Genomic DNA, 15786 nt, shown 5'->3' with positions numbered 1-15786 from the left:
GGGTTAGGGCCCGACCCTAGTAGCCAAAGCTCCTCTTTATTGTATTGTTATTCTAGCTTAGATTTCTGCTTTTTGTTCATTTACTTAAGCAATTCATTTCCATCATAGCAGTAGCATAGATGCATGGTTTGATTGTTCATTTGGTTAAATAGATGCATTTTCATTACAGTGGTTCAACATAGATTCATGGCTTTCCTGCTCATTGACTTAAGTAGCTTCCTGTTTTCTATTCATTTGCTTGAATAGTTGCAGTCCATTACAACAGGGTAGAACAGAGTAGTTGTGTTTCAATTTGTTCCATTTATGCTTTCATCTAATCAGTAGGTTGGAAAAGAAAAGATCCACAAGGTTTCTCACAGGTGTCTCAGCCTCACCTCCTCCCTCTGGGACTATGATGTGAGGAAGAAACCCTGCAAAAACCCCAAAAACACAGGGTTTTGGTTTTCACAAAGGGTTTGTTGTTTAATGCAGTCACGTGGTTCATCATATCGTTACTTGGTTCATTTCATGATCATTCACTCATTTCTCGGTCATCTGTTCCTTCACCCTCTACATAAGACCTCACTCATACTATCATTCTCCTTTGGCCCGAAACTTCTATGCAGGAGCTGATAATTCATGTTTAAATTGTTTTTACTGGTAAAACGCCTTTCACAAGACAAACCGTCCAATCACCGCTCAAATCCACTTTTAGTGTTTGACTTTTCACTCTTTAAATCCCATTCATCGATCTACCTTGTTAGGTCCGACGACTGTCATGCACCCGCTCACCAACCTGCTCAATCACATCTCCGTCGTAGATCTGCCTTGCCAGACCCGATGACCATCACGCCATATCGGGTGGATTTCGGTCCGACCATTATCCGGTTAAGGGCAGGTGATATGGGTAGTTTCCCCGTGCTACGTGTCGGCCGGGGAGGCTAATCACGCAAAATTTTGGAAAACCATTTATGGCTTTGAGGGCACTCGAGATACAGCTTACCGCTCTCCAAACCCACTCATCATTTTCGCACATTTCTTTTCACGCTCCAATCTCCACCATCGATCTGCCCTGCCAGATCTAACGGTTGTCGCTTCACTCAATCGCCAACTAGCTTGGCCGATCTTCGTCGTCCATCCGCTAACAAATCCTATTTGTCCATTGCCTGGCTCCACCCGCGTGATATAATCCTAGCCGTCCATCCTGTTAGTCCACCATGTCCGCCCATTTACTTACATACCCTCCTGCGATCCGATCTTGACCATTCATTTACCTTTCACCCGCCTGATCCAACGATCCTCATGCGTTGTTGCTCATTATGTCCTCTCTTCACCATTTTGATCTCTGACCATTCTTCTGCTTAGACACAGACCTAGCCTAGTTCCCATTGCTTAACCCTCATTCTAGGTTTTGATGTTTTTACTTCTGCAACTTAGATAATTTGCATTACATGATTGTTTTCTTCATTTCTGTAGTAGAATAGCTCTCCCCTAGACTAGGTTTGCTCTCCTTCCATCAAAATCAAGCTTCTTTTGACCCTATAGAAGTCTGGCTTGGAACCCTTGGGGTCTCTTTCCAGATGAGCAATGACAACATGCAGTACCTTCACTTCTACTTGTGTATATAGCATAGTTACCTCCAAGTTTGTACAAACCCCGAGTTGATAAGTAAAGTTGGTAGCCCTGGGAGTTGCAGCATTCTTGCTGCAATACCTAGGCTCATCACTTTTTGGCGTCGTTGCTGGGGAGGTGTCAGAGTAGTAGTGATTACTGCTCTTTTCTTCTATTTTCTAGTTTCCAACTTTCTTCCATTAGTTTATTTCTGCAAAAGTAATCTAGTTTCTTTCTTTCATTTTGTCATTTATCTGCTTTCCTTTCCATTCTGCAAGTTAATCTAGTTTCCTTTCATTCAACAATTTCAATTCAGTAAGTAGTTTCCTTTTGTTAGTGGTCTTCATTCAATTCAGCAATTTCATTCTGCAATTAGTTTCCATTTTGTTAGTTGTTTTTCATTTAATCAGCAATTTCCTTTCTGCAATTACTTTCTAGCTTTAAAGAAAAATCTCACAAAAACCCAAAAACATTTCCTTTCATGCCTCATAGGATTAGGGATACTTCAGGAAAATTCTTGCCAAACACCCCCACCACATCCAACAGTCAACCTTCTCTCTTCTTCGGTGACTGTGAATTGGAAGAACCCTTAGGTGAGCAACCTGACATATTTGAAGAACCTATAGGGGAAGAAGAAGATGAAGAACCTATTCCTACTGAACCAATGGTTGAACACCTAAATGACAGAGGAAATAGAGAGATAATTGAGGGTGCCTTCCCCATCAGGGAAACCAATGGGGACACTAAAATGAAGAACATAAGCCCCTCTGCTCTACCTCATTTCCATGGCTTGACCATAGAGGACCCTAACACTTTCCTATTTGAGTTTGTTGTTGTCTGCCGAACCTATGACTATACAAATGATGAGTAGAAGTTGAAATTGTTTCCATCTACCCTCAAGGAGGCAGCATTGCGTTGGTTCATGGGTTTACCTGGAGATAGCATAACAACTTGGGCTTAGATGCAACAGGCCTTTAACAACAAATATAGGGACTACTGTAGGTCAAAGGACACTAAGGATGAGATTTTCAGGATGACCATAGGCCATGATGAATCCCTAGAAGACTACGAAGAGAGATTCCAGCTCAGTTACAAAAGGGCCAGGTGCACACTTGACCCTGAGTCACTAAAGCTAGTCTTGCTTAGAGGAGTAAGGGAGGATATCCTAGACACCTTACATATGTTAGCAGGAGGAGATATCTACCAACTACCCTATGAGGACATCAAGATTGTCTTTAGAAACCATTCTAGGGCAACCAGAAACAAGCGTAGGGGTAGTCCACATATGGCCAGTACATCATCTTCAAACTCATCCATCAAGGGTGAAAGTGGAAATATGATAGAGGACTTCAAAATTGAGATGCTACAAACCCTTGCCTTGCAATTGGATACCATGAATATCAGAAGAAAGCAAGAGGAATCGGAAAGAGCCCTGGCCATATTTTGTCCTAAGTGCACTAGGAGACATCCTAGGAATGAATGCCCATTAAACTGTATTCAGATTTGCTTAGTCTAGTGCCCTTCCTTATAGCTGAAGGGGTCACTGAGCAGATTTGCTACACTAACCAAAGGAGACCTCCTGGGCCTAGACCATACCAGCATGGTATGCAAGGATCATCCCATGCATATTACAGACCCAACCAAAACACAGCTACACCTTCTTGGGGACCCCCTGCTCATCCTTCCTGGTCTACACCCCCTCCTTGGTCCTATGCATCTTAGTACCATTCCCAGCTAGCCAGTCAGTCATTTCAACCGTACAATCATCCACAACATCAGTGGAATACCCCACCCCAGGGGTGGAGGCCCAATTCAACAATTCCAGCTCTATTGCCTCCGTCACCTACCCAACCGCAACTCCTACACTCTACTCCACCTAGGCAACCCCAAATGCCTGCCCAACCAAATCCAAACCCAAACAATAGGCAGGTTTAACAGACATACGATGGAGAGACATTATACCCAGCTTATGCTGCTGAAATTCAGGAGATCAACCTAAGATCTGGGAGAATTCTCCTAGATAACCAACCTCCCTCTCCACATAAGGAGGTTGAGGAAAAAATAGAGGAAAGCAACCTTAAATCAAATCCACCCTTTCCTAAAAGATTAGCCCAACCACACCAGCCTACCTGAGAAGAAACTGACCTTTTGGGAGAATTGGAAAACCTATGTGTAAAGATCCCCCTTCTCTAGGCAATCAAAGATGTGCCTATTTACAATAAATTGATTAAGGATAAGTGCTTTAAGCATCCAGGAAGAAGAAAAAGGGATGCCCCTACCATTAATGTCATTGGGTAGTTATCTGACTTAATGTTGGGGTAGGCAATATGTCCAAAATACTTAGACCCTGGAAGCCCTGTAGTTGATGTGCACATCAATGGCACCATTTTCCCACACACTCTAATTGATCTGGGGGCCGCCATTAATGTGATGACAAAGGACACCATGCTCAGGCCTAAACTCCAACGGTCATTAAGGAAGACCACAACAGTGTTGCAACTTGCAGACCGTTCCACAGTCACCCCTGAGGGAATTGTGGAGGATGTGATGGTCTCCATTGATTCCTGGGAGTACCCAACAGATTTCCTAGTTCTCCAGCCTAAGGCTAAGCTTACCGTTACCCTCTCATCCTTGGGAGGCCATGGTTAGCCACAACTGATGCCTACATTAGCTACAGAGCTAGGAATATGACCATTAAGAATGGGCATATGTCCAAACAATTAGTCCTATACCCTCCTGCTCAACCCTCCCTAGAACATGACTTACCTTTATGGTTGGAGGAGGAGGAAGAAGATGATCTTTATTCTGCCAAACTTTATACTTTGGAAGCCATCATAGGAGGAGGAAAACAAGATGAGGATGCTTTAATTGAACACCTACTCCAAAGTCCTCCTAGTTCATTATCTCTAGAAGAAGAAGTAAAAGAAACACTGAACAGTCATCCCATTGACTTATGCTTGGCCGATTCCAACCCAGTCTGAGTCAAAACCATAGAATTTGGCCCAGAAAGAACCTTGAAGATTAATCCATCTCTTTCTACTTCAGAGGAGGAACAACTATGCAACTTGTTGAAAGAGAACCTAGAAGCCTTTGCTTGGAACTACAAGGAAATGAAGGGAGTACACTCCTTGGTGTGTACTCACCACATATACATCAAGGAAGGTTGCAAGCCAGTCAGGAAACAACAAAGGAGGATGAATCCAGCCCTCAAAGACATAGTCAAAGAAGAACTACAACCGTTATTAGATGCAGGGTTCATTTACCCTATCTCTGACAGTGAGTGGGTCTCTCCTTTAGTGTTAGTGCCCAAGAAAAATGGGAAGTGGAGGATTTGTGTTGATTATAGGGTGTTGAACAAGGCCACAAAGAAGGATCACTTTCCCTTACCCTTCATTGACCAAGTGCTAGATGGGAAGAAGTTCTTTTCTTTCCTAGATGGATTCAGCGGGTACAACCAGATCCAAATCTGCTCAGAATACTAGGATAAAACCACTTTCACCTATCCTTGGGTTACCTTTGCCTATAGGGTCCTTCCTTTTGGCCTATGTAACGCTCTTGCCACTCCAAAGAGCAGTGCTAAGTATTTTTGATGAATTAGCTCATGACGTTGTGGAGATCTATATGGATGATTTTACACCTTATGGCTGTGATTTCCAAGAGGCCCTGACTAACCTAGGCAAAGTATTACGCAAATGCATTGAGATGAACCTATCCCTCAGTCCAGAAAAATGTGAATTCCTAATGACTGAAGGGACTGTGCTAGGTCACTCAATATCTCAGCAAGGACTGCAGGTGGACCCAAACAAAGTAGCAATCATTCAAAGGGTCCCACCTCCACAAAAGCAGAGAGATGTTAGGAGTTTCTTAGGGCTAGATGGATATTATAGAAGATTCATAAAAGACTTCAACAAGCTAGCCTCTCCTTTGTTTGGATTATTGGCCAAAGATTCTAAATTTATATGTTCAAAGAACTGTCAAGAGGCCTTAGACATTTTAAAGGGTAAGGTAACCACTACACCAATCCTTAGAGGCCCAAACTGGGCCCTCCCTTTTCACATTCATGCTGATGCCTCACATAAATCCATAGGAGCAGCCTTAGGACAGGTAGAAGAGAAATTGCCTTATGCCATCTATTTTACCAGTAAAAACCTGTCAAAGGCCAAGCTAAACTATACTATGACAGAAAAAGAACTCCTGGCTGTTGTGCATTCATTGAACAAGTTTAGGCATTACATTACAGGCTATTAGACATTTGTGCATACTGATCATGTTGCAATTAAATATTTAATGAACAAACTAGATGTAAATGCTAGAATCATAAGATGGTTACTTTTATTGCAGCAATTTGATCTAACTATCGTTGATAAGCCTGGTAAGGAAAATGTTGTTGCTAACTTTCTGTCTAGAATGAATCTGCCTACAGGTGAAGAAGGAATGGTGGATGATCAGTTCCCAGATGAGCATTTGTTTGTTATTTCAGTGCTCTCCCCATGGTTTGTTGATATAGCAAACTATTTGGTGTCAACACAGTTCCCACCAAACCTGCCCTCCAAAGAAAGAAGCAAGATAATCAGGAAAAGTGCCCCCTTCGCCTGGATTGGGCGCAATCTATTCAAACTTGGCCCAGATCAAGTCTTGAGAAGATTTGTAAGGGAAGAGGAGGTCTTTGACATCCTTCTGACCTGTCATGATGGGCCTTGTGGAGGTCACTTTGCAGTGAAAGGGATAGCATTCAAGGTGTTGCAAGCAGGCTATTATTTTCCTACTCTTCATCAGGATGTGAAGAAGTATGTTAGTCAGTGTGATCGGTGCCAAAGGATGGGAAATCCTACTCCAAGGGATGAAATTCCCCTACAGCCTCAAGTGACTTTCAAGCCATTTGACAAGTGGGGCATTGACTTCATTGGGCCTATCAACCCTCCTTCAAAGCAAAAACAACACATCATTATGTGCACTGATTATCTGACTAAGTGGGCAGAAACCAAAGCAATCAAGGCAACAACAGAAGAAAAGGTGGTTGAGTTCCTAAGGGAGAACATATTCTACAAATTTGGGTACCCTAGAGAACTAGTCACAGACCAAGGTAGCCAGTTCACCTCCAGCATGATAGAAAAACTACTCAGGCATCACAAGATCAAACATAGGACCTCCAGTCCTTATCATCCACAAGCAAATGGGCAAGTAGAGGTGACCAACATAGCACTGGAGAACATCCTGACCAAGGTAGTGAACAGCAGCAGAAAGGACTGGGCTAAGAGACTAGTTGAGGCCACCTGGGCCTATAATACAACATGGAAGACCACCACTGGGTTTACACCCTATGAGCTGGTCTATGGGGAAAAGGCTTTGTTTTCCATTTAATTTGAATATAACACATTGAGGATCACAGCCCAACTAGATCTAGATCTTAGTCATGCACAAAAAGAAAGGTTGTTCCATTTGAATAGCCTAGATGAATTTAGAATGCAGGCCCTCCTTCATACAAAGATAGTTTAGCTTTAGAGAAAAACCTGGTATGACAGAAACATTAAGGAGAAGCCATTTCAAGAAGTAGACTGGGCATTATTATATGATTCAAGGCACAAAGACTTCAAGGGAAATCTAAGAACAGATGGCTCGGACCATATGTGGTGGAAAAACGCCATGACAATGGTTCAGTGCAGATCAAAACTATAGATGAAGAAGCCATTCCATTACTATTTAATGGACATAGATTGAAAATGTACAAGAGGCCTTCATCTAAACAAGATTTCACTGACAGCATCAATAAGACAATGATGATGGTGGATAAAGTTTCAGCTCCGCCCTCATCAGGTCACTAAAAAAAGGAAAAAATAGAACAAGGATTCAGGTGAAAACCTTCATGAGGCGCATGAGTCCCATCTTTGGGTTGAAAACCTCCATGAGGCAGCCCAAGGATGAGAAAAATGGAAAGAAAAAGAAGATCCCTAGATGAAAACCTTCCTTTAGGTGCCCAGGGCAGATACCTACGATGAAAACCTCTTTGAGGTAGCCTAGGTGTTTTTCAAAAAAATATATATTTAAAAAAAAACATAATTTTTGTTTGCAAGAGGATGAGAAAGACAATCAAGGAGCAAAGAGAAGATCCAAAGGGGGCCCTGCCTCACATATGTTCATCTCCCCCACTCCTTACCATGCATCCCTCCATAAATTCCATTGTTTTTCACTTCACTACTTCAATTCAGGAGAAGATTGTGTTTTCCACAGCATCACCTCATCCATTACCATCATCCCTGCCTTCACACACACTCCTACTCCCTCTGTACATGCAGCAACATCTGATCTGCAGTCACAGACATCATCAATAGGCAATAGAAGAGGTAGAAATATGACCATACAGTAGCAGCAGCAGCATCTGATCTGTAGTCAAGAAACCATCAGCAGACAACAGAGGAGGAAGAAGAATGACCATTAGCAGCACCTCTAATCTTTGACAACTGCAGCATGGAATTAAGGCCACAAGTAAGTATCCTACTCACTCACTCATCTGCATCACTTGATAAAATGTTGTAAAGGTTAAGAGGTAGTTGGTTTGTAAGTAAAAAGGTGGCCAGTTTCCTCTAAAAAAAGCTATGCCCTCCAAAACCTCAGGATCCCTATAACATGGACAGTCTTCAATGACTTACCAACAGAGGATGACATCAAAACCTTCGCCTATGATGTTAGTCCTTCTGTCAGTGAGGAGGAGACAAAACAAGAGAAATCAGATCCAAAGCTAGATGGGGATGAGACGGATAAAGAATAAACTAATACAGAGGGACATGATGAAGAAGAACACAAAGAAACATGATGTTGAAAAAGAAGGCATTGAAACAAAAAAGAAAGAGCAGCAAGAAACAAAAGAGCTAAGTGGCTTTAGGGACAGAGAAGTAGTTGAACAATCAAATCCCATGAGCCTAATCAGCACCCATAATCTAATTGCAAATGATCCTCAGCTGACACTTAGATATCTTGCTGCCCAAGGGCAAGCAAGTGCACATTTTGAGGATATGTTTAGGCTGCTAAGAAATGATAATATACATGCCTGATAAAAGAGATGGAATGCGGTGCCACATAGCTTGAAGATCAGAGAATATCAGTGGGAAGAAGGAGAAAGGAAAGGAAACTACTATAAACTAGAAGAAAAGACCACAACAGAAGCATGAGATGTCAGAGAGGCTACTAGAGCCACTAAGTTGCTTAGAGGATGAGCAACACTTTCAATAGGGGATGATGATGAGTCTCATCATTGAGTAATTATATGGGCCTTAATTGTCCTTAATTCACCTCCTAGCGTAGTCAAACCAACTATTCACACAACCTATTGCGTAATTTCGATTATATTTTGCTTATGAGATGAGATAGAGTTGGATATTTTTCTTTGTGATCTAATGTGCATGTAATGTAGGAATAAAAGGATAAAAGCAAGGGAAATACAAGGATAAAAGGTAAAAGCAAGGAACTATGGTAAAATACCTTGGTAAAAACTCAGATGGGACAAGGGAGAGGAATTACAAGAGGTAAATCCTCCTCATTTACTGCCCATCCATTTGAATATCCTTCCATCATCTAAAAACACAAACAGCCAAATCAGGAGTACGAAAAGACAGCCAAGCAAGTGGAAGTACAAGCAGCCTCCCTGCTAGAAGGTAGCCGAGCTAGTGAAAGTTAAAGTACAAGTTACCATTAAGTTGGGAGTTGTACCTCCCTATTTTTGAGGGAAGTCATTGAGACTTCAAATGTATAAATAAGGAGGCTTAGGACCTCAGTTTTTTTAGTCAGTTAGTCACTAGCCAGTCAATAGTCAGTCAGTGAGTTAGCAAGGATTAGAACTTCTACTATGTAAAAATTTGGATGTAATATAGTTCTTTTATAATGAAGATGAGTTTTGATTTGAGCCAGCACTGAGTTAACTCAGAGGGCTGAAGCTCTTGGGTTAGGGCTCAACCCTAGCAACCAAAGCTCCTCTTTATTGTATTGTTATTCTAGCTTAGATTTCTACTTTCTATTCATTTACTTAAGTAGTTCATTTCCATCACAACAGTAGCATAGATGCATGGTTTGATTGTTCATTTGGTTAAGTAGATGCATTTTCATTACAGTGATTCAGCACAGACTCATGGCTTTCCTGCTCATTGACTTAAGTAGCTCCCTGTTTTCTGTTCATTTGCTTGAATAGTTGCAGTCCATTACAACAGGGTAGAACAAAGTAGTTGTGTTTCAGTTTGTTCCATTCATGCTTTCATCTAATCAGTAGGTTGGCAAAGACAAGATCCACAAGGCTGCTCATAGGTGTCTTGGCCTCACCTCCTCCTTCTGGGACTATGATGTGAGGAAGAAACCCTGCAACAACCCCAAAAACATAGGGTTTTGGTTTTCACAAAGGGTTTGTCGTTTAATGCAGTCACGTGGTTCATCATATTGTTACTTGGTTCATTACATGATCATTCACTCATTTCCTGGTCATCTGTTCCTTCACCCTCTACCTAACACCACACTCATACTATCATTCTCCTTCGGCTCGAAACGCCTGCGCAGGAGCTGATAATTCATGTTTAAACGGTTTTTACAGGTAAAACGCCTTTCACAAGCTGAACCGTCCAATCACCGCTCAAATCCACTTTTAGCATTTGAATTTTTGCTCTTTAAATCCAAATCGTTTATCTGCCTTGTCAGATCCTATGGTTGTCGCACACCCGCTCACCAACCTACTCAATCACATCTCTGTTGTAGATCTGATGACCATTGCACCATATCGCATGGATTTCGGTCCAATCGTTATCCGACTGAGGGCACGCGATATGGGCGGTTTCCCCGTGCTACATGTCGGTCAGGGAGGCTAATCATGCAAAATTTTGGAAAACCATTTATGGCTTTGAGGGCGTGCGAGATACAACTTACTGCCCTCCAAACCCGCTCGTCATTTCCGCACATTTCTTTTCGCGCTCCGATCTCCACCATCGATCTGCCCTGCCAGATCTGACGGTTGTTGCTTCACCCGATCGCCAACTGGCTTGGCCAATTGCCGTCGTCCATCCGTTGATGAATCCTGTTTGTCCATCTCCTGGCTCAACCCGCACAATATAATCCCAGTCATCCATCCTGTTAATTAACCGCGTCCGCCCATTTACTTATGTACCCTCCTGCGATCTGATCTCGAGCGTTCATTTACCTTTCACCCACCTGATCTAACGGTCCTCATGCACTGTTGCTCATTGCGTCCTCTCTTCACCATTTCGATCTCCAACTGTTCTTCCGCTTAGACACGAACCTAGCCTAGTTTCCATTGCTTAACCCTTAGTCTAGGTTTTGTTGACACCTAATCCGAAACGGATGAGGTGAAGCTGGACAGTCATCTAGAAGATGAACTGATCCGTTTTGTATTTGTATAAATAATATTTGTCTAATGAATAAAATCACCAGTTCTGTCTTGCGCTCATTAATTGCTGGAGTTACCCTGGCCTGACATGGTATCAGAGCACAGGTCCCAGAAATAACTCCTGCCTCTGCCAGGTTTCTGCTGCCTCATGAAACCTCTGTCCTGAGAAACTGGGCATCCGTTTTCTCTGAGAGACTGCGCATTTTTGCCTGAATACGCTGCCTCTGTCATGCGTTTCATTCAGGTAACTCCTGCCTCTGCTCTCTGGCGCACCAGCGCTGCCTCTGATCTGTCATGGTTCTGACTTGACCTGACATGGTTCTGTCCATATTCCAACGCATCAACCCATTTGCATTCGAAAACGCCACTGCGCACACAACGCCTCTGCTCTTGTTCCACTTCTGGTTCTTCCTGCGAGGCTGAGACAGTGACCGATACTGTGACTGCCATTGCCTCGGCCTTGAGCAGCATCTATTGCTATTGCGAGAGCATGTGAAGAAGGAGCATTGAGCTCACATTCTGAAAGCTCGAATATTTTGTCTTTGTATTGAAAACCAGGGTTTTTCGTTTGCCCCATCGTAATATCATTTCTTATACAGCTGATTACCAATAACGCTATGCCGAATTGCCTCTATAACATTTTTTGATGACTGCGTTTTTTGGTAAATGTGTGACTGCGTTTTTTTTGGAGCACGGTCTTTAGAGGCATCCGCCGAAGGTGAAAACCCTCTGTAATAGTGCCCAAGTCGGTCGCATGCAGATGATCTGTTTTTCTAATGAGATTGATATCCTCCGGGGCAGTGAAGTTTCTGACGCGAGAATGGGTGACGCAAGTGGGCTTCTGAGTCAAACCCACACAATTCCACGAGTCTAACTGCAACATTGACAACGCTTCCACTCTGAATACCTGTCTATTGAATGAGTCCGCATATTGTACGCACTCCCTCGTGCTCGATCCTTCACTACTTTGTCTTCTATCGTCTGTGCATTATAAATGGTTGAATTTTGCTTTTTAATGTAGAACGGTGGTATCATAGCGCATGCTTGTATTGCATCCATAAAGACTGTGGTATCGCTGCATTTTTTTATATAAGATTCTATTGAAGCGCTGCTTGTAAAGACTGTGGTATCGCTGCTTGGTATCACTGCATTTTCCATGGAATTGCTATGACATGAGCAGAGTATTGTCATCAGTATATGTAAGCGTTGAAGTTTTTTTTATGAGTTGTTGATTTGGCAGCACCAGCCTTTAAATATTCCACAGCCTTTTTTGATTGAGCAGTTTTATGTGATGATAGCAGTTTGTGGTTGAGCAGTTTTGGGTCTAAAGCATCTGTAGTATTACATGATATGCATTGATATATATTGAAGTGATATATGTTGAAGAGATCCCTTAGCGCCTTTTTTTCTCTCAAAACACAGTAGTGTGGCAGTGATATAAGAAATGGTGATGCTGATGCATAAGGCTATGATATAAGGATTTTTTTTAACAGAAGTTTTTGGCAGAGATATTTTTTTTACAGAATGCATTCAATCATTTCTATGGTAGGAATAGTTCTCACTGGCAAGGAGAACTATTCAGAATGGTCTCGAATGGTAAAACACACCCTTATCTACAATGAGCTGTGGAAAGGAGTGTGTGTCGGAGAAGAAGACAAAGACCCTGTGCAGCCCACATCAGACAAAGAACTCGCCATTTGGGAAAACAAGAACAGCAAAGCCTTTGCATTGATCGCAGCATCTGTAAATGAGGAAGTAAGTCGTCATATTTCATCCTATTCCACTGCCTTTGAAGCTTTACAAAAGCTGAAAGAACTCTATGATACACATTCTGCACTTGAAGTTGTTCAGCTCATGATTAAACTCTTCACTCTTGAACTGAAAAATAATGATCCTCTTACTCTTGCATCTGAAATAAAGTCTATAGTGAATGATATTAAATCCACTAAGGTTGAGCTGGATATCTCTCTTATTGCCTTTCTCAAAGCACTCTATCCTACCTACTCTAATTATCTTGAGTCTTTACAAGCAAATGGAAATCTTAAAGATATAACCTTTGACACTCTTGTGAAAAAGTTTGCTGAAAGAGAGAAAGCCTTTGGAAAGAAAACAGTCCCTGAATCTTCTGAAGAGACTGTTTGCCTTGCTCATAAAGAAAACATCCTGCTCAAGATTCTACAAGAGGAAGAGGTGGACGAAGAGGAAGAGGAAGATACTTCAGAAGCAGGGGGGGCAGACATCCTCAAGTAGAAAAGGCAGATCTACATTGCATTCGCTGCAAACGAAATGGATCACATGATGCTTCTACATGCAAGCTACCATGGGACAAGGTTGAGCAGAGAAGAAATCAGCAGAAAGGTAAAACTGATGACACAGACAAAGGTAAAGCACCTGAATCCGCTCACTATATTGAGGCACAATGTAACATTGGAGTAAATGAAGATTTGTTTAATGCTTCACTTGCTTCTTCGAAAAATGACTGGCTGCTTGATTCAGGAGCAACCTGTCATATGACTCATAGGAGAGATTTCTTTGAAGATTTCACTGACAATGTTGATGGAGCAGTATACTTTGCAGATCAGTCAAAAATCAAGCCATCAGGGCTTGGCACAATCAGGCTTAAACTGCCTGGTCTTCCAGACTTTCTTCTGGATCATGTTCTATATCTCCCATAGCTGAAGAGAAACTTGTTGTCCCTGGTCCACATCCGCCAGCAAGGTCACTCCATTCACATGTTTGATGGCAAGCTTGAGGTAAGAAAGGCATCTGACCACTCACTTGTCATGAGGGGTATAGAAGAAGAAAGACTCCTTAAACTGCAAGGAACCTCTGCTCATGCACAACATTTCTCATATATTTCTCATCATGAAGAAGGTGCACTTCCATCAAGTTTATTATGGCATGCTAGATTTGGACATTTAAACTATGATAGTCTCCGCTTGTTGAAGAAAAATGGTGTTGCTGGTTTGCCTACAATTCCTAGAAAACATAAACAATGTGATGCTTGCATTCTAGGAAAGCATAGCAAACAGTCTTTTCATGATTCACATTCAAGAGCACATAGGAAGCTTGAACTTATTCATTCAGATTTATGTGGTCCAATGCCTGTTCCTTCTGCAAATGGAAATAAATATATCATGACATTTATTGATGATTACACCAGAATGTGTTGGGTTTACTTATTGAAGAACAAATCTGATGCTTTTCAAACATTCAAGAATTTTCATAAGTGGATTGAAAATGATGCACAATCTCATATTGGGTCTATTCGCACTGATAATGGAAAAGAATATACATCAAATGAATTTGAACACTATCTTCGCCAACATGGGATTAAACATCAAACAACTGTGCCTTATAATCCTCAACAGAATGGTGTAGCTGAAAGAATGAACAGAACAATTTTGAATATGGTACGATCCATGCTTTTCTTCAAAAATGTAAAGACAATGTTTTGGGCTGATGCTGTTCTATGTGCTGCATATATAAAGAATAAATGTCCATCTAGTGCTATAAGAAACAAGACTCCTTATGAATTGTGGTATGGACATGTTCCTTCGGTAAAACATCTCAGGATATTTGGTTCCACCTGTTATGCTTTAATACCAAAGGTACATAGAAACAAACTTGGTGCTAGAAGTCGTAAGTGTATCTTCCTGGGGTATTCAAACACATCTAAAGCATACCGCCTTTATGATGAAGTAAATAAAAAGTTTGTTTTATCTAGAGATGTCATTTTTCTTGAATCATCCAAATCTGACAGTGTTGTTGAGCGGCAACTTGATCGCTTGGATAGATTCACAAAACCGAAATCATTCCAAGAGTTTGATAATCAGATTCCACATCTTGAAGGGGGGATTCCTATACTAGATCAACATGTGGAATCTCCTTCTGAAGAACAATCTCCCCTGCATGACACTCCAACAACGGATGATGCTTTAAGTGATGTAATTGATAGAATTGGGAGACTTAATCTTGATTCAGTCCCAACTCAATCAACAGAACAGCCTGGACCATCTCAGAAAGGTCCCCCAAAGTGGCTCACAAAGACACTTGAAAGTGTTCATCCTGATGAAATTGGAAAAACAGGAACCAGAAATACAAACCGACAAGATGGAGGTGATGTAGATAACTCTAATTCACCTGTTGATATGGATATTACTTATGATTGTGAATTGAACTTGTCTACAGATTTTGAACCAACTTCCTTCAAAGAAGCTGCTTCTCATGATGAATGGAAAGAAGCGATGCAGAAGGAGTATGATGCCCTCATAAAGAATGGCACTTGGAAGCTGGTTGATCCTCCATTTGGAACCAAACCAATTGGCTGCAAGTGGGTCTACAAGAACAAGTACAAAGCTGATGGCTCACTTGACAAGCACAAAGCTAGGCTTGTGGCAAAAGGTTTTGCACAGAAGGAAGGGGTCGATTATGAGGAAACTTTTGCTCCCACAGCAAAATGGGCCACCATCCGGACACTCTTTGCACTAGCTGCTCAGAACGGTTGGAAAGTCCATCAAATGGATGTAAAAACTGCATTCTTGAATGGAGATCTAAAAGAGAATGTTTTTATGTCCCAGCCTGAAGGATTTGCTGTGAAAGGACATGAAAATAAAGTATGCAAACTTGTGAAGTCCTTGTATGGCCTCAAACAAGCACCACGAGCCTGGTATGAAAAACTAACTGAGCATCTTCTGAAACTCAACTTCAAACATTTTGATCTTGATGATGCAACTTTATTTGTCAAGAAAGTTGGCAAAACAGTTGTATATCTTGTGGTATATGTAGATGATCTTTTAATGACAGGGAACAATGAA

Source organism: Pinus tabuliformis, chromosome 2_1, assembly GCF_031772625.1.
Source record: "Pinus tabuliformis cultivar Carrire ecotype Pingquan chromosome 2_1, CPIR1, whole genome shotgun sequence".
NCBI classification, from domain to species: Eukaryota; Viridiplantae; Streptophyta; class Pinopsida; order Pinales; family Pinaceae; genus Pinus; species Pinus tabuliformis.
This window is presented reverse-complemented; position numbering follows the sequence as displayed.